This window comes from Rhinoderma darwinii, unplaced genomic scaffold, assembly GCF_050947455.1.
Source record: "Rhinoderma darwinii isolate aRhiDar2 unplaced genomic scaffold, aRhiDar2.hap1 Scaffold_81, whole genome shotgun sequence".
Classification (NCBI taxonomy): Eukaryota; Metazoa; Chordata; class Amphibia; order Anura; family Rhinodermatidae; genus Rhinoderma; species Rhinoderma darwinii.
Window position 1 is genome coordinate 651,487 of NW_027464375.1, and position 25,276 is coordinate 676,762.

The 25,276-nt window shown below is 45.4% G+C and overlaps 1 long non-coding RNA gene across 2 annotated transcripts; it reads left to right on the forward strand.

Moving 5' to 3' along the window:
* The first annotated feature begins 7,305 nt into the window (after positions 1 to 7,305).
* LOC142731516 (uncharacterized) lies at positions 7,306 to 15,247 on the forward strand. Of its 2 annotated transcripts, XR_012878976.1 has the most exons (5): positions 7,306 to 7,692; positions 10,723 to 10,843; positions 10,983 to 11,185; positions 12,252 to 12,346; positions 14,738 to 15,247. It is a non-coding gene; the product is annotated as an uncharacterized LOC142731516 (long non-coding RNA). The 2 variants fall into 2 exon arrangements; XR_012878975.1 differs by lacking the exon at positions 7,306 to 7,692 and having other exon boundaries at positions 8,862 to 10,843.
* Positions 15,248 to 25,276: the final 10,029 nt, after the last annotated feature.

Sequence of the window (25,276 nt, forward strand, 5' to 3'; positions counted from 1 at the left end):
CTCCTTGGCCTCCTGCCCTTTGTGCAAGAATTGAGTGAAACTGGCTGCTGGAACTTTGGACAGTGTTGGAACTGGCAGAGGGATTCTTGGATGCTGTCCATAAATCAAGAAAAAAGGTGTGAATTCCCAGGTGTAGTTATTATAAGCAAACTCTGCCCAGGGAAGGAGACTAGTCCAGTCATCTTGAAGTGCGGACACAAAATTGCTGAAAAAGTTTTCCAAAGCCTGGTTGAACCATTCCAATTCTCCATTAGATTAATGGTGGTAGGCGGAAAGAAAATCCAACTTAACTTCAAACAACTTGCAGAGTGGCCTTTAGAACTTTGAAGTAAATTTCACTCCTCTATCGAACACGAGATGCTTAGGGAGTCATCGCAGACGAAAAATGTGTTTACTGAAGAGATTAGACAGACTTTTAGCAGAAGAAAGGCCGGTCAGAGGAATAAAGTGTGCCATCTTCAAAAAACAGTCAACTACGAACCAGATTACAGTACAACCAGAGCAACTTGGTAAGCCAAGTCCAACCTGCTTGATGAGGGTTTAGTTTATATGCCGTTTGCAGATACAATACATTTTTGTGGTCGGTGTAGACAATGATGGCATAATGAGCACCTTCTAGCAAACGTCTCCATTCTTCGAGAGCTAATTTTATGGCCAAGAGTTCCTGATCTCCAATGCCATCATTTTTCTGGGTAGGGGACAAGGCATTGGAGAAGAATCCACAGGAAAGCGTTTTTGCTTTATAATTTTTTTGAAAAAGAACAGCACGCACTCCTTACAGATGAGACCTGCTTCTCCAAGATGGAGGTTTTACTGTAGTCCGGTCCATGGAGAACTAAGGCAGAGGAGAAGGCCTGTTTAAGGCTGAGGAAAGCAGAAACAGCTTTAGAAGTCCGAATTTTGGCAATGAAACCCATTTTGGTGATAGCAGAGATGGGTGCCACCAGGTAAGAAAATTTAGGAATTAATTGTCGATCATAATTAGTAACTTCAGGAAGTCGTTGTATGGCTTTGAGTCCATGGGGACTAGACAATTTAAGTACTGCTGGATCTATTTGAATTCCTTGATCAGAGATATATCCTACAAAAGACAGTCTGGATCACTCAAAAAGCAATTTTTTAAGCTTGGCATTTAGATGATTCTCTGTAAGTCGGTGCAGAACAAGACTCTATTGCTTGCGATGAGTATAGTGGTCTGGGGAGAAAACAAAAATGGCATCCAAATATAACAAAACACAGCCGTATAATAGATCTTGCAAAATGTCGTTAACATGTTCTTGAAAGACAGCCGGGGGATTTCTGAGACCAAAAGGCACAATTAGATATTCATGGTTTCCATCTCTAGTGTTAAACATGATTTTTCCCTCATTCCCTTCACAGATGTGAATCAAATTGTAAGTACCACGTAAGTCTAGCTTGGTGAAAATCTTAGCACCTTGCAGTCAGTCAAAGAGCTTGGAAATGAACGTGTTTTTTTTTTTATCGTGATTTCATTAAGACCTCGGTAGTTAATACAGGGCCTGTTCATCCTTGATGCGGTCTGCCAGACCTTTCCAAAACATAGCAACAAGAGAATCAATGTTCCACTGTAACTCTGTGGATAATGTGCAAAACTGGATGGCATATTGTCCTACTGGAGTAGTGACGAAGAAGCAGATGATGACTTTTTTAAAAGTCGTGAAAAATTCTTGGATAACAAAGATGATGGGTTTTTCCTTTTCCATAGAGGTGAAGCCCAGGCCTGCGCCTCACCAGACAGTAGAGACAAGATGTTGGCTACCTTAGCGTGGTCGGAAGCTAATTGCTGCGCTACTAGCTCAAAACGGATTGTGCATTCATTTAATCCTCTACAAGGCTTGGAGTCGCCTTTGTAACGTGGAGGAGTTGGAAGATGCAATCCAGGACTGAAGGCAGCAAATTGAGGAGGTGGCGATTGCGCCCCAGCAGCAGATAAAACACTTAAATGTGAAGAAACATTTTGTAATAACTGATACAATTGATACTAGCGGACACGTTGCCTGAAATGGTGTCGAAAGTTCTCTAGGATCTGGTTGACCCTCTCCACTTGGCCATTGAACTGTGGATGGTATTCAGAAGAAAGATCTGACTTGACTTCCAGCAGGCCACACAGAGCTCTCCAAAATCTTTAGGTGAACTGTACACCGTGGCCTGAAACAATATGATGGGAAAGAACATGCAGGCGAAATATATGCTGTATAAAGAGACCGGCAAGATGAGGAGCAGAAGGCAAACAAGACAAAATACCAAAATGTTCCATTTTGAATAAGCGATCTACCACCGGCCAGATGGTATTGCATTTGGATGAAAGGAGTAGATCCCTCACAATGTCCATCGCAATATGTTGCCACAGAGAATCAGGGACTGGAAGAGGTAGAAGAAGACCAGGTGGTCTGGACTTGGAGGTCTTGTTCTGGGAGCAGAAGGAACAGGAAGCCACATAGTCCTGAACATCCTGGACCATGGCTGGCTACCAAAATTGATGAGAAATGAGCTCTCTGGTTTTACGCACTCCTGCGTGACCGGCCAGTTTAGGGTTATGTCCCCAGGAAAGCACTGTCCTTCTTCTGGCTGAGGGAACAAAGGTTTTACGATGATGGATATCCTTCAGTAGGACCGGAGCCACCAGAATGATGCAAGAAGGATCGATATAATATGTTTCACTTGATCAGAGTCATCAAATCACCGAGACAGATTCGGATATTACATCGCTGAAAGGTTTGGCCTCAGCTTACTTGTCCTTAAACACCCACAGCTCATTTCTCAAATTGAAATACATGTCTCAGTGGGAGACGGATATGGGTCGGGAGTTCTCGGAGGAGGACTGGAGGGCTGCTTTACATCACTCACATAGGATATCCAAATGTGTCAATCATATAGAAGCCGTTAGGAAAATTCAGTTTCGTTGGTACCTCACACCTGTTACAACATATGCAAGCCAGGGCTTCTCCTTTGTGTTGGAGGGAATGTGGAGCAAGGGGCACATTATTTCATCTATGGTGGACATGTAAATCAGTCTACCCATTCTGGAAGCGTATCTTCCGCTACATATCAGAATTAATGGGAGCAGAACTTTTACCTTCCCCTGCATTGGCTTTAACTGATATGCAGATGGATGAGATCCCTTTAGAATATAGGTGGCCAATAAGCCATATTCTTATCGCTTCCAGATTCCATATAGCCAAGAGATGGAAAACAGCTGAGGCTCTGAATCTCTCGGAGGTGCTAAACAGGGTTTATCTTCACTTCTATTACGTATTGCACTTTGCTACATCTAAAGGTTATAGGCAGAAGTGTTTGTCTCAATGGGCCCCTTGGACGGAGTTACCCCATGTTCAACTTCTGCTCCGCAAGAACTCTGTCACTCTGTGAATGTATCTGTGCTAACTTATACATGGTTTTCGTATCCTGCATCATCCTGTTCCTTTTTGACATCTCATATGTATAATTGCTTGTATTTATCACCACCACTCTTTGTATGTCTGTTTTTATGTTTGTTTGTCTGTTAATATGTCAGTATGTCAACGTCCAAGGCACGTTTCTGATATCTAAAGGTGCAAGCTTTTTCTGTGTTCTGTATACAACACTGTGAGACTGTATCATTGGGATGTTGTATACTTTTGTATTGTACTTTGGAAAAATAAAAACCAAGTTAATTTCAATTCACCGAGACAGAGCGTCAGCCTTAGTATTCCTTTCGGCAGGACGGAAATGTAACAGAATTTCAAATCAGGCAAAGAAGAGCGCCCACCTGGCCTGGCGCGGATTCAACCGCTGAGCGGTCTGTAGATAGACCAAATATTCGTGGTCTGAAAATAATTACAGGATGCATGACCCCTTCTAGCAGATGTTTCCACTCTTCCAATGCCAATTCAATGGCCAGAAGCTCCTGATCTCTAAGAGTAATTCTTCTCGGCAGGAGAAAATAACTAGGAGAAGAAGCCGCAGGTGACAGTCTTGCCGGTAAGACCTTTTTGCGTCAGGTCTGCACCTGCATCGATAGTAGAGGCATCCACCTCAAAGAAGAATTGCTTGGAGATGTCCGGATGCTGCAATATAGGGGCGGCAGAGACAGACTGAGTTGAAGAAATGCCAATTTGGTCTCTTGGGTCTCATTTTTGGCATTCACTCCTTTCTTTGTAAGAGCTGAAATAGGCGCCAGTATTGAAGAGTAGTGGGGAATAAACTGCCGGTAGAAATGTGCAAATCCCAGAAAGCGTTGAATTGCACGGAGACCCTGAGAACAAAGCCAGTTCAACACAGCAGATGTTTTGTTGGTGTCCATCTTCAATCCCTGGTCAGAGACTATATAATCTAGAAAGGGAAGGGAGGATTTCTGGAAGACCCACTTCTCCAACTTTGCACAGAGCTTATTCTCCAGCAACCGTTGAAAGACCTGTCGAACACGTTTCCAATGTGTAGTCAAAGCGGGTGAGAAAATCTTGATGTCGTCTAGATACATCACCACATTGACATATAACAGATCCCGGTGGATGTCGTTAACTTGCTTATCATTGCTTTGCATCAAAAGAGCCTTACAGGCAAAGACATTGCTGCTTGTAAGATTACCCCAAAATGAACCATTTATCGGATCATCCAGTACTTCAAGGAGAGAGGTTCATTTGCTATGAAGAAGGCTTCAGGGTGTCCATGAAATTCCAGCAAGTACCAGGACCTTCTCCTAAAGAGGATTCAGCTATGGGATCGGTTCAACAGCAGTGCAGCGCTTCCTCAGACATCTGTCAGTGCATCTGCACGCACAGTGAGGTGAAGGCTTTTGGAGGCTGGACTGGTGTCAAGAAGAGCTGCAAAGAAGCCACTTCTCTCCAAGAAAAACATCAAGGACAGACTGACATCCTGTTTTAAGTATATTGATTGGACTGCAGAGGACTGGGGTAAAGTTATTGTAACGCTGGCGGCAGGTCCCTCTCCTGCCAGTGGTCTCCGTCGCTGGATCTTGTACCTTGCTTGACAGCCTCCTCCACCACGAGGTCGCTAACGTCCACTGATGTCTCCTGCTCACGGCAGCCGGATCCCAAGTGCGCGCTGGCCCAGGCCGTTTCTTAAAGGGCCAGCATGTAAGTATATAATGGATGAGTGTAATATAGTGAGTTCAGGTAGGTATATAATGGATGAGTGTAATATAGTGAGTGCAGGTATGTATATAATGGATGAGTGTAATATAAAGAGTGCAGGTAGGTATATAATGGATGAGTGTAATATAGTGAGTGCAGGTAGGTATATAATGGATGAGTGTAATATAATGAGTGCAGGTAGGTATATAATGGATGAGTGTAATATAGTGAGTGCAGGTAGGTATATAATGGATGAGTGTAATATAATGAGTGCAGGTAGGTATATAATGGATGAGTGTAATATAATGAGTGCAGGTAGGTATATAATGTATGAGTGTAATGTAGTGAGTGCAGGTAGGTATATAATGAATGAGTGTAATATAATGAGTGCAGGTAGGTATATAATGGATGAGTGTAATATAATGAGTGCAGGTAGGTAGGTATGTCAGTAATACACTGCAGAATTAAGGCGGGATTCACACGACAGGGTTTCCCGGCCGGGTGCCGGCCGTTCATAAATCGGCCGGCACCCGGCTGCATTAGGAATAATAGACCCCTAATGGGGCTATTCACACGACCGCTTTTTTGACGGGCCAGGAAAACCGGCCGTCAAAAAATGGGACATGCCCTATATTCGGCCGGGTACCCGGCCCCCCGGCTCCCATAGAAGTCTATGGGGCCGGGTAATACACGGCCATCACCGGAATGTGTCCCGAGTGATGGCCGGGTCAACCGTCACTCGCGCACTCTCTCCTCCTCACAGTGCAGAGTGCATGTGAGGAGGAAGAGTTAATGCCATTCGGACGAATGGCTACGCTGGTGATACTGTGTGGCAGGGTCGGGGTGTACAGCAGGTGGAAGGGAGCGCTGCGCTGGCTCCCTTCCCCTGCTTGTTACGGTTCCCGACCGCTGGCGGTGTTTTTACGGCCAGCGGTCAGGGTCCTTAAAACCCGAGCCATAGACTTTTTACGGCCCGGGTTTTAACTTGCTGCCCGCGCGATCGGGCAGCTGAATGTCGGGTCTCCGGCTGTCAGTGACTGCCGGGGACCCTGAGGATAGGATAGAAGCAGCTTTCACTGCTTCTGTCTTCTACGATGTCTTTTTACACAACGCTCAATGAACGCTGTGTATAGAAATAGAGACAGCAGCGGTGCTGTCTCTATTCCTCCCGGTGATCATGTGACTGGTCACATGATCGCCGGGTGCCGTTAGTGACAGACTGCTGCTGGGTCTTACTAGACCTAGCACAATCCTATTAGTGACAATCGTCACTGTGAGAGGGCTGATTTCCCCTGTAACTGGGGCTGCTGTGCAGCTCCAGTTACAGGGAAAAACATGGTGTAAAAGAAAGAAAAAAAATATTAAAAGTTCCAAAAAGGTCTTTTTTGACCTTTGAGGGACAGAACATAATAATAAAAAAATAAGTAAAGTGCAAAAAATTAATCCGATTAAAAAACGGTCAGGGAAAAAACCAGATGCAAATCGGGTCCAAATCGGCCGGTAAAAACAGCAACACGGCCCGGAACGGAATCGGAACGGATGCAAACCGGCCGGGAAAATCGGCCAAAAACGGCCGATTTTCCCGGCCGACACTCGGACCCTGTCGTGTGAATGAGGCCTAAGGCGGGATTCACACGACCGGGTCGCGCCCGAGCCCGAGTGCCGGCCGGTAAAATCGGCCATTCTGCCCGGCCGGTTTGCATAAAGTTTTGCATCCGGGCCGGGCAGATCTGGACAGTGACATCAGCGGCAACTCCTGAAGGGGAATCCCCATGTGTTCGGGGATTCCGCTTCAGGAGTTTCCCCTGATGTCACTGCCCAGATATGGACAGAGACATCAAGCGCTCTGTCCAGGAGCAGAATCCCCGAAAACACGGGGATTCCGCTCCTTCAAGGAGCTAAAGTGCGGCTAGCACATAGCAGAGCGGGGAGATACCTCCCAGCTCTGCGATAGTGGCGTCGCTGCAGTAGTAGCAGCCGCAGCAGCTGCTAGCGGCGCCATCGAAGGTGTCGCCGGGCCAGGGTGCTTTTAAAACAAGCAGGGGAAGGGAGCCAGCGCAGCAGGGAGCCGAAGATAGAGCATGTCCTATTTTTTGACGGCCGGTTTCCCCGGCCGTCAAAAAATCGGTCGTGTGAATAGCCCCATTAGGGGTCTATTATTCCTAATGCAGCCGGGTGCCGGCCGATTTATGAACGGCCGGCACCCGGCCGGGAAACCCTGTCGTGGGAATGAGGCCTAACGCAGCATGTGATTACGATTTTTATAAATATTATTCACTTGTATTAAATAGATTTCTACTACATGTAAACATAAAGGTTTTCTATATTTTCTTTGCTATCTTTTCTCTACCCCACATGGCCACTCTATGGTGATGCAGGTGGTGGCGCTATTTCACTGTTTACCTCCGGCAGCAGAAGGGGGAGGTGCAGCCCTGCCACACAACAACAATCCTGGTTCCGCAGTAGAATTTTCTGTTTTTTTGGTGTAAACTTTTTGCATAGATTTTCATTGTAGGATCTGTACAAAGTGGAGCTGCCAGGAGATCGGAGACTTGATGAGATGGACGCATGCAGCTCCCGTCAGGAACATACTGGTTAGGTGAGTAGTCCCACCTCATAATATCCATGAAATATGGAAATAAATAGGTTTTGGACAAATATCAAACTATCACTGCCAGGCAAAAAACTTAAAAACAGAATTTTTAATAAATATTAACTGTAAAAAAAATAATCAAATACCAATTTAATTTTACTACAAAACACATAGCACCTCGATCAGTGGTACAAGCATCTTTGGGGTTCTCCAGCGGGTAAAGTTCATAGAACAGGGTATAATACTAGTAATACCAGTTCAGTATCAGGGCATAATAAACAATGAGTAGTCCCACCTCCCCTTTCTCATCCATATTAGGCTCTGTTCACATCTGCGTTGGGGTCCCGTTCTGACGTTCCGTCGGAGGTTTCCGTTAGAACGGGACCCTGAGCAGACACCGACGAAAACCAGGGGTTTCCGTTTCCATCACCATTGATTTCAATGGTGACGGAGCCGGTGCCCGTGGTTTCGGTTTGTCTCTTTTGTGCACCGGACCCTTTGTTTTGCCGGAAGCAATAGCTTAGTCGACTACTGAAATCAATGGTGATGGAAACGGAAACCCCTGGTTTCCGTCGGTGTCAGTTTGTGTCTGCTCAGGGTCCTGTTCTGACGGAAACCTCTGACAGGAACGTCAGAACGGGACCCCAATGCAGATGTGAACAGAGCCTTAGGGCATGACCAGACGTGGCGGAATTGCTCTGCAATTCCGCTGCGGATAGTCCGCAGCGGAAATCCGCAGCGTACACGTTTCTCCATTGCTTTCCACAGCTTTTTAGTTGGGTTCGTTTACACGTTGCGGACAATTCTGCGGAGCATAGGCTGTGGTGCGGAATTTGGTGTCCGCAGCATACACTGGCTGTTGCGGACGTGTAGCAGACTTTTTGCGGACTCATTGCGGAATTTCTCCATTGACTTCAATGGAGAGTGAAAATTCCGCAATGAAGTCCGCAGATGTTATGTGTGCTGCGGAGCGTGTTGGTTTTACTAACATGATAGTTCTTCATTCTGGCTAAACCTATGTATCTCTAGATCTACAGCCAGACTGAGGAAGTCAATGGGGCTCCCGTAATTACGGGTGATTACGTGTGTGCACCCGTAATTACAGGAGCGTTAATAGGCGATGTCAGTAAATAGTCACTGTCCAGGGTGCTGAAAGAGTTAAACGATTGGCAGTAACTGTTTCAGCACCCTGGACAGTGACATCCGATCACAATATACATCAGCCTGTAAAAAAAATAGAAGTTCATACTTACCCATAACTCCCTGCTTCTTCCTCCAGTCCGGCCTCCCGGGATTACGTTTCAGTCCAAGTGACGGCTGCAGCCAATCACAGGCCAATCACAGGCTGCAGCGGTCACATGAACTGCCGCGTCATACAGGGAGGTCGGGCTGGATGTCGAAAGAGGGACGCGTCACCAAGACAACGGCCGGGTAAGTATGAATTTCTTTTTCTTTTACTAGGGAAAGGGCTGTCCCTTCTCTCTATCCTGCACTGATAGAGAGAAGGGAAGCCCTTTCCCCCTCAATACGCAACGGCCAGTCCGCATCAATTTAATGGCCATTTTAGGCAAAGCCACGACAGAATCTGCAACGCAGATTATGTGCGGCATTGATGCGGACAGTGTATGCAGAACTCCGCCACGTCTGGTCATGCCCTTAGACTGTCACACAGAAACCTCTGCATGTTCTTTATATCCACAATTTCTAGTTATAATCCCTCCTCATCGGGCTGCAGCGGCCAAACCGCAGGAGAAGTGGGGGGTGTGAACATAATCTTAGGCAGCCTTGGCTGGAATTACAGCTGTGATTGGATAGAGTAGGTCACATGTGGACACGACGTCCCTGTTTACACACCAAGTTTTTTGCAGGTGGAAAAATCTGCCTCAAAATTCCTTCTGCCGCTTTTTTTACGCATTTTTCGACCACGGCCATTGAGCACCGCAGGCAAAAATGCTGCGAAAACCATTTTCTTTGCCTCCCATTGATGGCAATGGGAGGTCAGAGACGGAAACGCTTGAAGAAAGGGCTTGACGCTGCTTTTTCCTGTGAGTGTTTTTTTCTCGTGGGAAAAACGCCTCTGCATCCCATTGAAATCAATAAGATTAGTTTTCGGACGTTTTTTGGTGCGGTTTTCGATGCGTTTTCCACTTAAAAAAACGCTCCAAAAAAACTCTGTGTGAACTAGGCCTAATATTTCTCCATATATTACATGTGGCTTTTGCAGCATATTTGGCTGTGCATCCTTTGCATTACAATCTACTGCAGATTGCTACTGCTGCAAGTTTATGCAGTTTTCTAGAACCCTATTCACATTCATACTTTATGTGTCAATTTGACCATGGAAATCTGCAATAAATATGTAACATGTGAACATAGACTTAGGGGCTACACGTGATGTTTCAGGCTACATTTACACACTGCAACCAGGTTACATCACACTTGTCTTCTCTCCCAGATTGTCCTGGAGACTTCCAAACTAGGGAAGATCTTACATGATGTAGCTGCATAAAGGAAGGCACTCTGCTGGGACTATTTGTGAGGGGGAACTCTGCTTGTAGTGGTTATTGGGGGCAGTCTGCTGGGACTATTTGTGAGGGGGAACTCTGCTTGTAGTGGTTATTGGGGGCAGTCTGCTGGCACTAATTATTGGAGGCACTTTGCTGGCAATATGGTTTATTGAGGAGGTCTCTGCTGGTAGTGTTGTTTATGAGGGGGCAGTATACTGGCACTGTGTAAGGGACAATACTCTGCTGGCACTGTATGGGGGCACTCTGCTTAGTCTAATGATGGGGTCGCTCGCTGATAACTGAGGCTTCTTAGCTGTCCTTATCGGTGGGGTTTACATAGGAAAGAAATTCTCAAACCACATCTCAAATCTCCCTGTAGTTGATTCTAAAAACAGACAAGTATGGCTCAGAAAAACGGCTGCAAACAAATAACCATTGATGTGAATGGAAATGAACAAAATGTTTTTTGCTTTCTGCGATTATTATTTACATGTTTTATAAGACATGTTACATCTCGTGTTATACACAGCAGGAGGCAACAGCACACGTCTTATCACACAGGAAGAGGAAATACATCAGAAAGGGAAACGGGAAGAGGAAGAGCAGCCATGTCATACAGGAAATACAGGGAAGTGACATCATCACAGGAGGTAACGTATATCCTGTGTGCGGGGACCCCAGAAATATGATAAGACTGACGTATCAGGGCTGATACATAGTAATGTTATGTTAATGTTATGTTATTATATATCATTACGTGTGTGTTTAGGCTGTGCTTATATATGTTAGTAGGTCGGACCAGAAGGATCGCGTGCTCTGTATACAAGCTCCAGATAAGAAGAACATGGATCAGCACAACAACACCAGCGCTCCTGGGACTGCGCTCCAACCACACAGCATTTCATCCGGAGGATCGACTGTTCCGTAGTCCAAAACGTCACTTCTCGGGTTCTATTCCTACAATGGAGGAAAAAGTCAATTACATATTTTCAGTAATTATTGTTACAATATCTCCATTAAGGAAATCTCATGTATGGAATATTTATTTGTATCACCTTAACTTCTGGTTACACCTGAAATGCCCTATAAGGGTATTTAGATATCATAGAGGGGGGTATCACGCTGGAGACCCTCTCTATGACCCAAATGGAAGCTCTGCGCCACCTCTGTCCAGAGGCTGTGGGTGGTATTGCAGCTTTTCTGTATTGAAATGTATAGGGCTAAGCTGTCCACACACCGCACATCACCTGTGGACAGGTGTGGCTCTGTTTTTGGAAGACATCAGCTCTATTTTTCTAATTATGTACAACCCCTTTAATGAAATAATCTCTTTAGAGGGTTTTCTCCATCTCAGACGTTTATGTGATATCCACCTATGCGCATGCACGCAGCTCTCTCCGTTCTGTACTATGGGAGTTACGCAAATAGTTCAACAGCGCTCAGCTGTTTCCGAAACTTCCATAGAACAGAATAGAGAGAGGGACGTGCGAGGCCTTTCCCAAGTCATTCTCCACCTGGAATCAGCAGCCATTAGACGGGACAGGGATCTGGGAACAAAGCAGGACAGGGTCAGGGAGAGACCTCCGTTTTCCACATAGGTGTGAGTCCCAGAGAAATAGTAAGATGGGAGTACCCCTTTAAATAAAACTTCTTAGTGATGATCCATTTTCTTAAGGTGTTTAATTAAACTATGGACAGTGGGGTCGAAGAACCGGCACCCAAAATATCTATACTGGAGTGACATGCCTGTTACTAACGCTGTATACAAGCTCCCCACGTATAACAGACAGGGCCCTCACTGAGACTTTGTAGGGGCTCCTAGAGACAAATATATATTGATGTACAGACATTTTCCCCTCCGTTATTGTGCAGCACGACCTCCCCACATATAACAGGCAGGACCCTCACTGACCCCCTGGACAGACACATAGGCCTGAATATATTTATATCTTTATATTTTCCATTATTCACCTGCAGGAAATGTTATTTTTAGAAATGGGGAGAAATACTTGGAATTGTGTTTTTTTAGTTTCTGATGTTATTTCTGTTACTTCTCAGGTATAAGGAGAAAAGTATCCGGCACATACAAGATGAGACGTGGATGAAGATGTGCGGAGGACTGTACCCCACCGGGAAAGAGCGGGCTGTCACTGGTATTACCATGGGGCAGATTTACTAAGGCCTCATGCACACGACCATAGTGAGGTGCATTGACCGTGACTTACGGCTCGTACGTCCGCGGTGTGTCACCCACGGCCACCCTCAAATCGCGGGCCGTGCATATGACCGCGTGCATTATTTTCTATGAGCCTGTACCGCAAAACACGACCGTAATAAGACATGTCCGTTGTTTTTGCGGTCCATGTTCCTGGGCAATGCATGGACCGTGGAAACCAAGGTCGTATGCATGGGCCCATTGAAATGAATGGGGTCGCAATTCACCTGCAGATTTGCGGGTGAATTGCGGCCGCAAAAATAAGTTAGTGTGCATGGGGCCTAAAACTATCTGAGTTTTACACAGTGTAAACTGATACAAGGAAGTCAGAAATTGCGCCAAATTTATCACAGTGGTGCACGATGTATGATAGATTTTGCTAGACATGTTAGACACTTTTCTCTTCCTTATACCACCTCTTGGTTGGCTTAGTTTAAGACACGCCCCTTTATTCTAGGCCACGCCCCTTGTCAAGCACGCCGCAAAATGTGTCTAAATCAATTAATAAATATGGCGCACAACATGTACGCCATAATTCTGGCTCAATTTGAATAGTAAATCTGCCCTACTATAAATGTAATATAAATTTGGGGTTAGTATTCAGGGCATATTCCCTATTTAAAGAATTGATAAGAGTCGGGAATCCTTCAGCTTAGTCCATTCTCTCTACTATCAGTCAGTACAGGGAGTAGTAGTACATATAAAACATTACATTGTCACCATGTCAGCTTTATTCTGCCTGCACTGACAGCACAAAGTCTTCATGGTGACTGCAGGACTGGAAGTCAAGGACCACCTCTATGATGTCCGCGGGACCTAATAGGGATATGGCGCTTTTTCCATTTATTTGTTGTTGTACTGTAATGAGAATATTATTTACATGCAGTATTTATTGCTAGGGCTATTTTTTTTTCTGAAAATTCTATAAAGAGCAAGTGGCGTAGGATTGGTTCAGACTGGTGACATCAAGACACAAATGTGACCTCAAGAATTCGTCAATGAGCTGATAATCCCGGTGCCAATTCTGGCTGCAAGTAATATATAAAGGGGCACACCTACCTCAAGTACTGGCACAGTATAAGGTCATCAGGGTGACTGCAGGACTGGAATTAACGCTCTTTTATGAAAAGTGTGTTTTGCAATGTTCAGCACATGGCAGCTTTGTGTATATAGTAGTATATAGACCCTACTGCACTGATTCTTCATACTATACCCTAATAGAGCATAGTTGACAATATTTGGAATTTCTTTCTAGGGACACTTCGGTTTCAGATGGATTGAGACAGGACTTGACAGGGCCTTCCTTTGACAGAACGTGGTTCATTGGGCATGGCTTGTCATGGGGCAGGGTTAGTGAGAATACACTTTGTGTACCAGATATTCCCTGTATTCTGTCCTCACTATAAAAACATTGCAGTAAGGACAGTATAGAGGGAGGGTATCGCCTGCCGAAGTGATCTAAGTAAGTATGGCACGTGACCACTGTGGCCAGTGATTGACTAGTTCGATCATGTGCCGATACGGGACATCACTGGTCCAGCCTATGTAAACAGGCCGGCAGGGGATTGTGAACCGCCGGCACTGGAGCCGCAGAGAATTAGAAGGTGGGTATTTGCTAAATGGTGCAATTTTCAGTTTGAATTACAATTTTTATAAAGCCTGGAAAACCCCTTTAATACCAAACCCTAAAATGTATTCAGACCCCGGACAAATCCCCTTTATGTACTTTCCGCTCCTTCAGCAGTTCTGGGTCCCATTCGGCTCCGGACCCCACCTCTGCTGGCTGAGCCAGGAGCTGTTAGTGATATTGGCCTTTACATATTGGAGTAATCCAATAGATAACAGCCAATTTTTGAAATAAAATCCTGCGATGTAGTTTGGGTGGGCACTGCGCCTTTGATTGCATGACAAATTTTTCTTGGAGTTCCCCTTTAAAAATTGGTAAGCGGCGGGTAACACAAATACTTCACACGTGGACAGTAAAGTAAAACCCATTTTATTTTGACTGTATTTCTGGACCGGACTGGTCCGGGACTAAACTTGACTGGTCCCTTCGTCAGGTTAAGATCAGATAAAGGGACAAGTCGTACCAGAAACGCGTATTTAAATAAAATTCTACCATCGCTTGGCGCCCTATCTGTCCCCGTTTTGAAACCTTTGTGTTAACCGCATCTTAGTTGAGCAGATTTATTTGTGAATTTTGTATCTTAGTTGAACATAGAACGCACTATCTACCTACCTGGCAGATAAAGGGTCTTGGTGTGGGTCACAGGGAATATCTTCAAGAGAGCAACTCTTCACTAGGACATTTTATTTATTCTTGTTTCAGAACTGAAGGGAATGTACCGTACAACATCAGCAGGAGGAAGCCCTGGTGTCGAGAACGTCAGCCATGGAAAGGGATGTGCCAGATCAAGGTCTCTACGCTAAAGAGGCAGCAGATATGAACCACTAATGTCCATCTAAGAATGCCGGAACGTCATCCGTCCACACCTCCTCCTTCCCATCCCCCACTGTCCAGAAGGGGTTTTTAAGATCTATCCAATTAAAAGACAACTGTCCAGAAGTCTTTGAAAATGAAGCCTTGTCCATGATTCGCAGGGCTACGGTGAAGTACAATGGTTTTGGGTGTTTAATGGCAAGTCTCTTCAGATGCCCGGCAATGGACTTCCTCCCCTCGTCCTGTTTGGTAGGGTCTCTGCACTCCCTTTCCTGTAGAACAGCTGCCTCTACAGATTCCCAAGGCCATCCATATTTTTTTCCTGTCTGGCTGATAGCAACACATGTCAATAAAAACATACCTCAATGTATTTATTGTATTTCTAATAAAAATGGATAGACAAATACATAAAAAATAATTTGTTTTCATTCCAAAGAACTTTCATAAAATCTATATTATACCTGTATAATCAATTGTGGACATGGTCACTGATTCATTGAAGTCCAGCAAAGAAATCCCCCAGCCTGAGACATACTGTACTCCGTGTCAGAAGAACAAGAAGCTACAAAAAGAGAGACAACTGCATCCAGGCGATGTTCTTATCAACCAAGAGGTTTAAATGGTGAGAAGACTAATTGCCATTTTTTTTCAAGGTATTACTCTAGGGAGCGCTCCTGTTATCATCTTTGTCTCACACTGTATTTTCCTAAGGTACTGTATACATTTCACTCATTAATGCCGACCTAGCCAAGTGAGCACACAACAAACTAAGCCTGCGCACCCAAATAGAGTACCAACCATCTACACATCATTCCAATAAAGGAGTTTTGCCTTTGCACAGCGCTCCAAGGGGAGCACAATACAACTTCAATACTGCAAATACCTAACCTGAACGTCACATCTGCACCTTCCTCTTCTCTTTTGAAGATGTTAGTGGACAGAGTAGTAGGGGAATTGACCAGACATGATGTGCTGCCTCGTGGACTGTCCTATATTTCCAGAGCGAAGGAAAGATAGGTGGTCTGGCCAGTTGTAGACTTCATCCCTAACATCTGACACAGACCAAAATAAGTATTCGGCACTCAAAGCCAAAGTTTTAAGAAATCTCAAGTGCGCCAACTACAGCGGTCAGCCGCCATTCGGAACGAAGCGCCAACTACTGGATGTACCAGCAACCAGAATGGCACAGTGCCTGATGAAGGTCATGTAATGACCGAAGCATCGCACTAAGCCTCTGGCATCTACAACCACTTGAAAAAAATCAAGATTTCTTCTTTAAACTTCAGCTTTGTGTGCCAAATACTTATTTTGACTACGATTGGGTTGGGACCCTATCCGTGCACCTACATCGTCCAGTGCGTTCTGAACCACTACTTATCTGGCACAGACCATCCTGGAGCTGAATGTCTGAGGCTGCTCTTTCAAAGTTGCTAATGTAGCTCATCTGGGCTCCATAGACCCAACCTTTATATATGACTCCTAGAGAAATGGGTTAGTGAAAGAAAAAGGTAAAATTCAGATCCTGGAGGCCATTGAGTATGTCAACCTTTGGACCTTGATTGGCATCTACGCCATATTTTCAGAGTAATCCATCAGATGTCTCAAGAAGAACATTTTATGAGGAAAGGACAATGTTGATGAGATTGAAGGTCCTCCTGTTTCTAACTCACATAATTATTACCCAGCATCCAGGTAAATAGTGCATACAAAGTCCAGAAATATAACCAGGCGTCTGTCCAGATAAACATTGGATACAGCGCCCAGAAATGGTGCATTGTGCCCCGATAAATATTTCCTTAAAAGGAATGTCCGAGAAATTAAACTAGTTGCATGGAATGTTTTGAAATGAAAAAAACAGCCATTACTCACCTGTTAAATCCCCTGCACCCATGATCTGGTGGTCAACCCGATGGGTTGATTGAAGAGACTATCCTACGTGGATCGACACCAGCTACAAAATTCTCATCCAAAAATTAAGATATGGAATAGGTTACCCCTTTCTATGGCAGATCGAATAGCCGTAATTAAAATGATAGTATTACCCCAGTTGTTGTATCCACTGATTAACAGTCCCATATGGATAGGAGAAAAGACGTTTAAATGCATAGAAAGCTTAACCCCTTCCCGACATTTGTCGTAAGTATACGACATGGAAAGCCAGTGCTTCCCGCAAAATGTCATATACTTACGCCAAATAATTGGCACCGGCTCAGAAGCTGAGTCGGTGCCATCATCGCCGGATCTCAGCTGTATCTGACAGCTGACATCCGGCTGTAATGGCGGGGACCAAAATTAGCTTCGATCCCCGCCATTAACCCCTTCAATGCAGCGTTCAAACGTGATCGCTACATTTAACCTGTTTGCAGCTCATTGGAACCACAGCAATGAAATTGCCGGGGTTCCGGTGGCTGCAATAGCAACCGGAGGCCTAATACTGGCCTCCCAGTCTGCCTAGCACGGAAGCCGGTCAAGATCCGTACAGCGGCGGAGCCTGATCGGCTTCCGTAGCCGCCGGCAAGATGGCGCCGACTCAGGAGCTGATCCAGCGTCATCAGCGGTGGAGGTCAGCTGTATATTACAGCTGACATCCACATGAAATGGTAGGATCCGATCCCTGCCATTAACCCCTTTGATGCAGCAATCGAAAGCGATTGCTGCATCTTAGCGGTTGCTAGCAGATCGCCAGCCCTGACAGGCAATCAGGACTTGCGACTGCTGCTATGGCAACAGGAGACACAATGACCTCCTGCTCTGCCATTACGGAAGCTGATTAGGCCCCGCCGGGAGGCGAAGCCTAATCAGCTTGCTGTCAGTGAATAACTGACAGATCTAATACATTTCACTACGTAGGTAGTGCAATGTATTAGAAAAAAACTAAAGCTGACAGTTGGACCGTCAAGTCCCCTAGTGGGACTTGAGAAAAAGTGTAAAAAAAAGTATAAAAAAAGTGTAAAAAAAAAAGTGAAAAAAATAAAAGTTTGAAAACAATAAAAGTTTCAAGTAATAAAATAAAACACAATCGCCCTTTTTCACTTATCAAGTCCTTTATTATTGAAAAATAATAATAAACCATACGTATTTGGTATCGCCGGAACTGTAACGACCTGAGGTATCAAAATATAATATTATTTATTGCACACGGTGAACAACGTAAAAAAAAAACGTACCAGAGTTTCTGTTTTTTGGTCACTTTGACCTACATATATTGGAATAAAAAGTGATCAAAAGTCGCACGTATCCAAAAATGGTACCTATAAAAACTATAGCTCGTCTTGCAAAATACAAGCCCTCATACAGCTCCGTCGACAAAAAAGTAAAAAAGTTATGGTTCTCACAACTTGGCGCCAGAAAAAATACATTCTTTTTACAAAAGTAATTTTATTGTGCAAAAAAATGTAAAACATAAAAAAGTGCTAGAAATTAGGTATCGCCAGAATCGTACGGACCCGCAGAATAAAGTTAACATGTAATTTATAATGCTTGGTGAACGCTGTATAAAAAAAAACTAAAAAAAAACTATGCCAGAATTGTATTTTTTTGTTTACCTGGCCTCCCAAAAAATAGGATAAAAGGTGATCAAAAAGTCACATGTACCTCAAAATGGTACCAATAATAACTACAGCTCGTCCAGCAAAAAAACAGCCCTCATATACCACTACGTCTATGAAAAAATAAAATTAGTTAAGGCTCCAATAAGTCAGGAAAGAAAAAATATGCAGTTGTGCCCGAGGGGAACATATCTTCTGTTTCAAGAGGCGATTTATCAAGGACCTAAAATTAGGGAACCAGGAAGGGCAGGGCCCAAACATATCTGCTGGAAGCGAGGGTGCCCGTATTATACCAGGACAACACTTTCCCAGCAAAATTCCCCAAACTGCAAAGGTGCGGAGTGTGGACCAAAAGGGGGATAAGAAAGGACGCCATATATCAGTGCGACACCGGCCTGTGCAGAAAGGATTGCTTCACAGCGTAACACACATCTATGGATCATTTTATTGCTTTTTTACCCCATTATTATGCCACCTGACTATGTCCCTGATGTACTCTGCCCAGCTTACATATGCCCCACATTATAAATGGAAACACCAGCAATAATCAAACAAATCTACTACCAAGCAAAATCCGCTCTCAAAAAGCCAAATGGCGCTCCCTCCGCTCTGAACCCTACAATGTGCCCAAACAGCAGTTTACTTCCACATATATGGCATCTTCATACCCGGGAGACCCTTTTAACAATTTTTGGGGTGTGTGTCTCCAGTGGCATAAGCTGGGCATGACATATTTGTCACTGAAATGGCATATCTAGGGAAAAATCGTAATTTTTAATTTGCACCATCCGCATTGCAATCATTTATGGAAAAGACCTGTGGAGTGAAAATGCTCACTACACCCCTTAATAAATGCCTTGAGGGGTGTAGTTTCCAAATGGGGTCATTTCTCAGGGGTTTCTTTTTATTATTCCACATCTGAGCCTCTGCAGTTGTGAACCAATACTTTGTAAATCGACAAATTAGGCCTCAATTTTACATGGTACACTTTCACTCCTGAGCCTGGTCGAATGTCAGGGCAAAAGATTAGGGCCCCATGTAGGGTGTTTATAAAACCGGGAAACACTGCATAATAATTAGAGAGCTGTCTTGTTATGGTGGCACAAGCTTGGCACCACATATTGGCATATCTATGGAAAAACTCCCATTTTCACTCTGCAACATCGAGTGCATACTAAATTCTACAAAACACCTGCAGGGTTAAAATGCTTACTACACCCCTAGGTAAATGCATTGAGGGGTGTAGTTTCCAAAATTGAGTCACTTCCGGGGGTTTCCACTGTTTTGGGCCCATAGGCGCCCAGAAACCAATCCAGCAACATTTGCACTCCAAATGGCGCTCCTTCCCTTCTGAGCCCTGCCGTGTGCCCAAACAGCAGTTTATGACCACATATGGGGTATTGCCGTGCTCGGGAGAAATTTCTTTACAAATGTTGTGTTCTTTTTTTCCTTTATTTGTTGGGAAAATGAAAAATTTTGCGCTAAAGCTACGTCTTATTGAAGAAAAAGGATTGTTTTTATTTTCACTGCCCAATTCTAATAAATTCTATGAAACATCTGTGGGGTCAAAATGCTTACTACACCCCTAGATGAATTCCTCAAGAGGTGTAGTTTGCTTTGGGCGTTTTCATTGTTTTGTCCCCTCAGGAGCTTTGCAAATGTGACATGGCCTCTGCAAACCATTCCTGCTAAATGTGATCTCCAAAAGCCAAATAGCGCTCTTTCCCTTCTAAGCCCTGCCGTGTGTCTAAACAGCCACATACCCTGCACTGTACTCCCTGACGCCTGGTGCTGATGTGTCTTCTCTCTTCCGACGCCAAGGTTGAAGGACCTGTGGGTGATGTCATCATTCCCAGCTAGCTTCTTTCACTGCAGACACAGCGTGACGTCACCCGCAGGTCCTTCAACCTTGGCGTCGGAAGAGAGAAGACGCATCCGCTCCAGGCGTCAGAGTACAGTTGAATTTGCAGCAGCATCACCATGTGCAGGTAAGCATAGCAAACTCCCTAGAGACGAGCATATTAACCTTTTGGACGCCTGGAGCCGATGTATCTTCTTTGTCCGATGACAAGGTTGAAGGACCTGTGGGTGATGTCACGCTGTATTTCTGCAGTGAAAGAAGCTGGGTGGGAACGATGAGAAGTGTATGCTGATTTGTCAGCGTCATACACTTATATTCACAGCATGTATCCTATGTGTGAGTGGTGTGTGCAGCATGTATCCTATGTGTGAGTGGCGTGTACATCATGTATCCTATGTGTGAGTGGCGTGTACAGCATGTATCCTATGTGTGAGTGGCGTGTACAGCATGTATCCTATGTGTGAGTGGCGCGTGCAGCATGTATCCTATGTGTGAGTGGCATGTGCAGCATGTATCCTATGTGTGAGTGGCGTGTGCAGCATGTATCCTATGTGTGAGTGGCGTGTACAGCATGTATTATATGTGTGAGTGGTGCATGCAGCATGTATCCTATGTGTGAGTGGCGTGTGCTGCGTGTATCCTATGTGTGAGTTTCGTGTGCAGCATGTATCCTATGTGTGAGTGGCATGTGCAGCATGTATCCTATGTGTGAGTGGCATGTACAGCATGTATCCTATGTGTGAGTGGCATGTACATCATGTATCCTATGTGTGAGTGGCCTGTACAGCATGTGTCCTTTGTGTGAGTAGCGTGTACAGCATTTATCCTATGTGTGAGTGGCGTGTACAGCATGTATCATATGTGTGAGTGGCATGTGCAGCATGTATCCTATGTGTGAGTGGCGTGTGCAGCATGTATCCTATGTGTGAGTGGCGTGTACAGCATGTATTCTATGTGTGAGTGGCGCATGCAGCAAGTATCCTATGTGTGAGTGGCGTGTGCTGCGTGTATCCTATGTGTGAGTTTCGTGTGCAGCATGTATCGTATGTGTGAGTGGCGTGTGCAGCATGTATCCTATGTGTGAGTGGCCTGTACAGCATGTATCCTATGTGTGAGGGGCGTGTACAGCACGTATCCTATGTGTGAGTGGCATGTGTGAGTGGCCTGTACAGCATGTGTCCTTTGTGTGAGTAGCGTGTACAGCATATATCCTATGTGTGAGTGGCGTGTACAGCGTGTATCCTATGTGTGAGTGGCGTGGGCAGCAGGTATCTTATGTGTGAGTGACGTGTACAGCATGTATCCTATGTGTGAGTGGTGTGTGCAGCATGTATGCTATGTGTGAGTAGTGTGTACAGCATGTATCCTATGTGTGAGAGGCGTGTGCAGCACGTATCCTATGTGTGAGTGGCCTGTTCAGCATGTGTCCTATGTGTGAGTGGCGTGTGCAGTGTGTATCCTATGTGTGAGTGGCATGTACAGCATGTATCCTATGTGTGAGTGGCGTGTACAGCATGTGTACTATGTGTGAGTGGCGTGTACATCATGTATCCTATGTGTGAGTGGTGTGTACAGCATGTATCCTATGTGTGAGTGGTGTGTACAGCATGTATCCTATGTGTGAGTGGTGTGTACAGAATGTATCCTATGTGTGAGTGGTGTTGGTGTGTACAGCATGTATCCTATGTGTGAGTGGTGTGTGCAGCATGTATCCTATGTGTGAGTGGCGTTTGCAGCATGTATCCTGTGTGAGTGGCGTGTACAGCATGTGTCCTATATGTAAGTGGTGTGTACAGCATTTATCCTATGTGTGAGTGGCGTGTGGTGTGAGTGGCATGTACAGCATGTGTACTATGTGTGAGTGGCGTGTACAGCATTTATCCTATGTGTGAGTGGCGTGTACAGCATGTATTCTATGTTTGAGTGGCCTGTATAGCATGTATCCTATGTGTGAGTGGCGTGTACAGCATGTGTCCTATGTGTGAGTGGCGTGTAGAGCATGTATCCTATGTGTGAGTGGCGTGTACAGCATGTGTCCTATGTGTGAGTGGCGTGTACAGCATGTGTCATATGTGTGAGTGGCGTGTGCAGCAGGTATCTTATGTGTGAGTGACGTGTACAGCATGTATCCTATGTGTGAGTGGCGTGTACAGCATGTACCCTATGTGTGAGTGGCGTGTACAGCATGTGTCCTATGTGTGAGTGGCGTGTATAGCATGTTTCCTATGGGTGAGTGGCGTGTACTGCATGTATCCTATGGGTGAGTGGCATGTACAGCATGTATCCAATGTGTGAGTGGTTTGTGCAGCAGGTATCCTATGTGCAGGGGCGTAGCTAGGGGGGACAGGTGAGGCATGTGCCCCGGGCGCAAATAAGTTGTAGGGAAGGGGGGGGGGGCGCCGCAGAGCAGCTGATCGCTGCTTATAGGCGCCCTGTATGTCGGACACCTGCAGCAGCTTTAGGAAGAGCCAGGAAATCACGCAGCGTCGTTCTGACTGAGGTCTGTGACGGCCAGGGAGTGGACCAGTCCAATCACCCTACCTGTCACTTGACCTCACGTCAGTGACATGAGGTCAGATGACTCAGGTCAGGGGACTGGACTGGTCCACTCCCTTGCTGCACCCTCGCAGCATGTAGGGGGTGCCACTGGGCTCTGCCTCTACTCTGTGCTCTGCTGTTACACACACGGAGTAAATAACAGCCGAGAAGCAGAGGAGGAAGCTCCTGTCCTGAAATAAACTTGTGATCCTGTCAGCAAGGATACATGGTGAGTGTCTGTGTGCATATGTGTGTGTAGTGTGTATACAGTATGTGTCTCTGTGTTTGTATGTGTCTATGTTACAGTGTGTGTGTGTGTGTGTGTGTGTGTGTGTGTGTGTGTGTGTGTGTGTGTGTCTCTGTGTCTCTGCATGTGTTTGTCTCTTACATCTACTACATTATCTGTACTCAGAGAGTTATCACTGTGTTATCTGTGGTGTTACATAGGACTGCAGGTAACATCTACTGCATTATCTGTACTCAGAGAGTTATCACTGTGTTATCTGTGGTGTTACATAGGACTGCAGGTAACATCTACTGCATTATCTGTACTCAGAGAGTTATCACTGTGTTATCTGTGGTGTTACATAGGACTGCAGGTAACACTACTACATTATCTGTACTCCGTTATTACTGTGTTATCTGTGGTGTTACATAGGACTACAGGTAACATCTACTGCATTATCTGTACTCAGAGAGCTATCACTGTGTTATCAGAGGTGTTACATAGGGCTGCACGTGAAATCTACAACAATATCTGTACTGGGTATATATGGGTCTGGAAAAAAGGGGACAAAAGTCGATGGTCCAGCGCAGTCAAGTTTAAAACAGAACGTAGTTCCAATTTTATTTGGATAGTTAAAACAAGATCATTCCCGAATGCAAGGGTGAAAATGTAGGTAAGGTGCCTACGCGTTTCAGACGTATACCACGTCCTTCCTCATGGCTTTAATGCTAACAACTAAATGTCAGAACGAGGTTTATATCCGGTTGCCAACAGGTGAAAATTAGTGATGTCACAGAAAAGTGGTGCTGTCCAGCATAGTAGTGTTGAACTAGGGAGACGCCTATAGGGCATCAGCATTCTGTGAATAAAAGCTATCCAGCACGGTGGAGCTGTCCAGCAGAAGTGGTGCTGAAACAGAAAGTCGGTGATAGAACATCACTGCTCCACTAGTAAGTTATGTGCTTACAGCATTGGTTGATGGCTAGTTGTAATGACGGGGGTGGGGAGACAGACAAGTGAGCCCTAATCTACCCACCACTCAGTCCCTGCCTACATGCAACGACCCGCCCTAGGCGACGGGGTACAACTGGGCGACGGTCCCTACGCTCAATAAGTGCACGACAGACAAACAGACAAGGGTACACAGAGCTAGGGGGGGAAAGGGGCAGTTGCCCACGGCAACACCGTGAGCAACAAGAGTAGTAAACAAGCCGAGTCAAACCAGGAGACAAAAGGGCCAGGAAACAAAACGAGAAGAATCACAAGCAAAGGAGGAACAGGAAAGGCAGGTATAAATAGACAGAGGGCAGGAGCTAGCTCCGTCTGGCCAGGCTGTGATCCCACTCCCAAGCCTGCCACCCTGAGTGGTGGAAGATGGAGTCAGTCTCACAGACATAGAAGCAGGTGCAGACTGATTATCTATGGGCATTAACCCTGAAGCTGTGCTTGGCAGATCCTTTACAGTACCCCCCCCCCCTTTTATGAGAGGCCACCGGACCCTTTCTAAGTGGACCTGGTTTACTGGGGAAACGAAGGTGAAACCTCCTGACCAATATCCCAGCGTGAACATCCCGAGCGGGTACCCAAGTCTTCTCCTCAGGCCCGTATCCTCTCCAATGGACCAGGTACTGGAGGGAGCCTTGGACCATCCTGCTGTCCACAATCTTGGCCACCTCGAATTCTGCCCCCTCAGGGGTGAGAACAGGGACCGGAGGATTCCTCGAGGGAGCCAAGGACGGGGAGAAGCGTTTAAGGAGGGAGGCATGGAACACGTCGTGTACTCGAAAAGATGGGGGCAACTCCAGTCGGAAGGAGACAGGATTGAGGACTTCAATGACCTTGTACGGCCCTATAAACCGGGGAGCACACTTCTTGGACGGGACCTTAAGGCGCAAATTTATAGACGATAGCCACACCAGATCCCCGACCATAAACAAGGGGTTAGCAGAACGTTTTCTATCTGCCTGAGTTTTTTGTATGCTCTGGGACGCCTCTAGGTTCTTCTGAACCTGAGCCCAGACTGTGCACAGTTCTCAATGAACGACCTCTACCTCGGGATTGTTGGAACTACCAGGTGAAACGGAAGAGAACCGTGGATTATACCCAAAATTACAGAAAAAGGGGGAGACCCCTGATGAGTTACTGACCCGGTTATTAAGGGAAAATTCGGCGAGGGGAATGAATGAGACCCAATCATATTGACAGTCAGAGATAAAACACCTTAAATATTGTTCTAGAGACTGATTAGTCCTCTC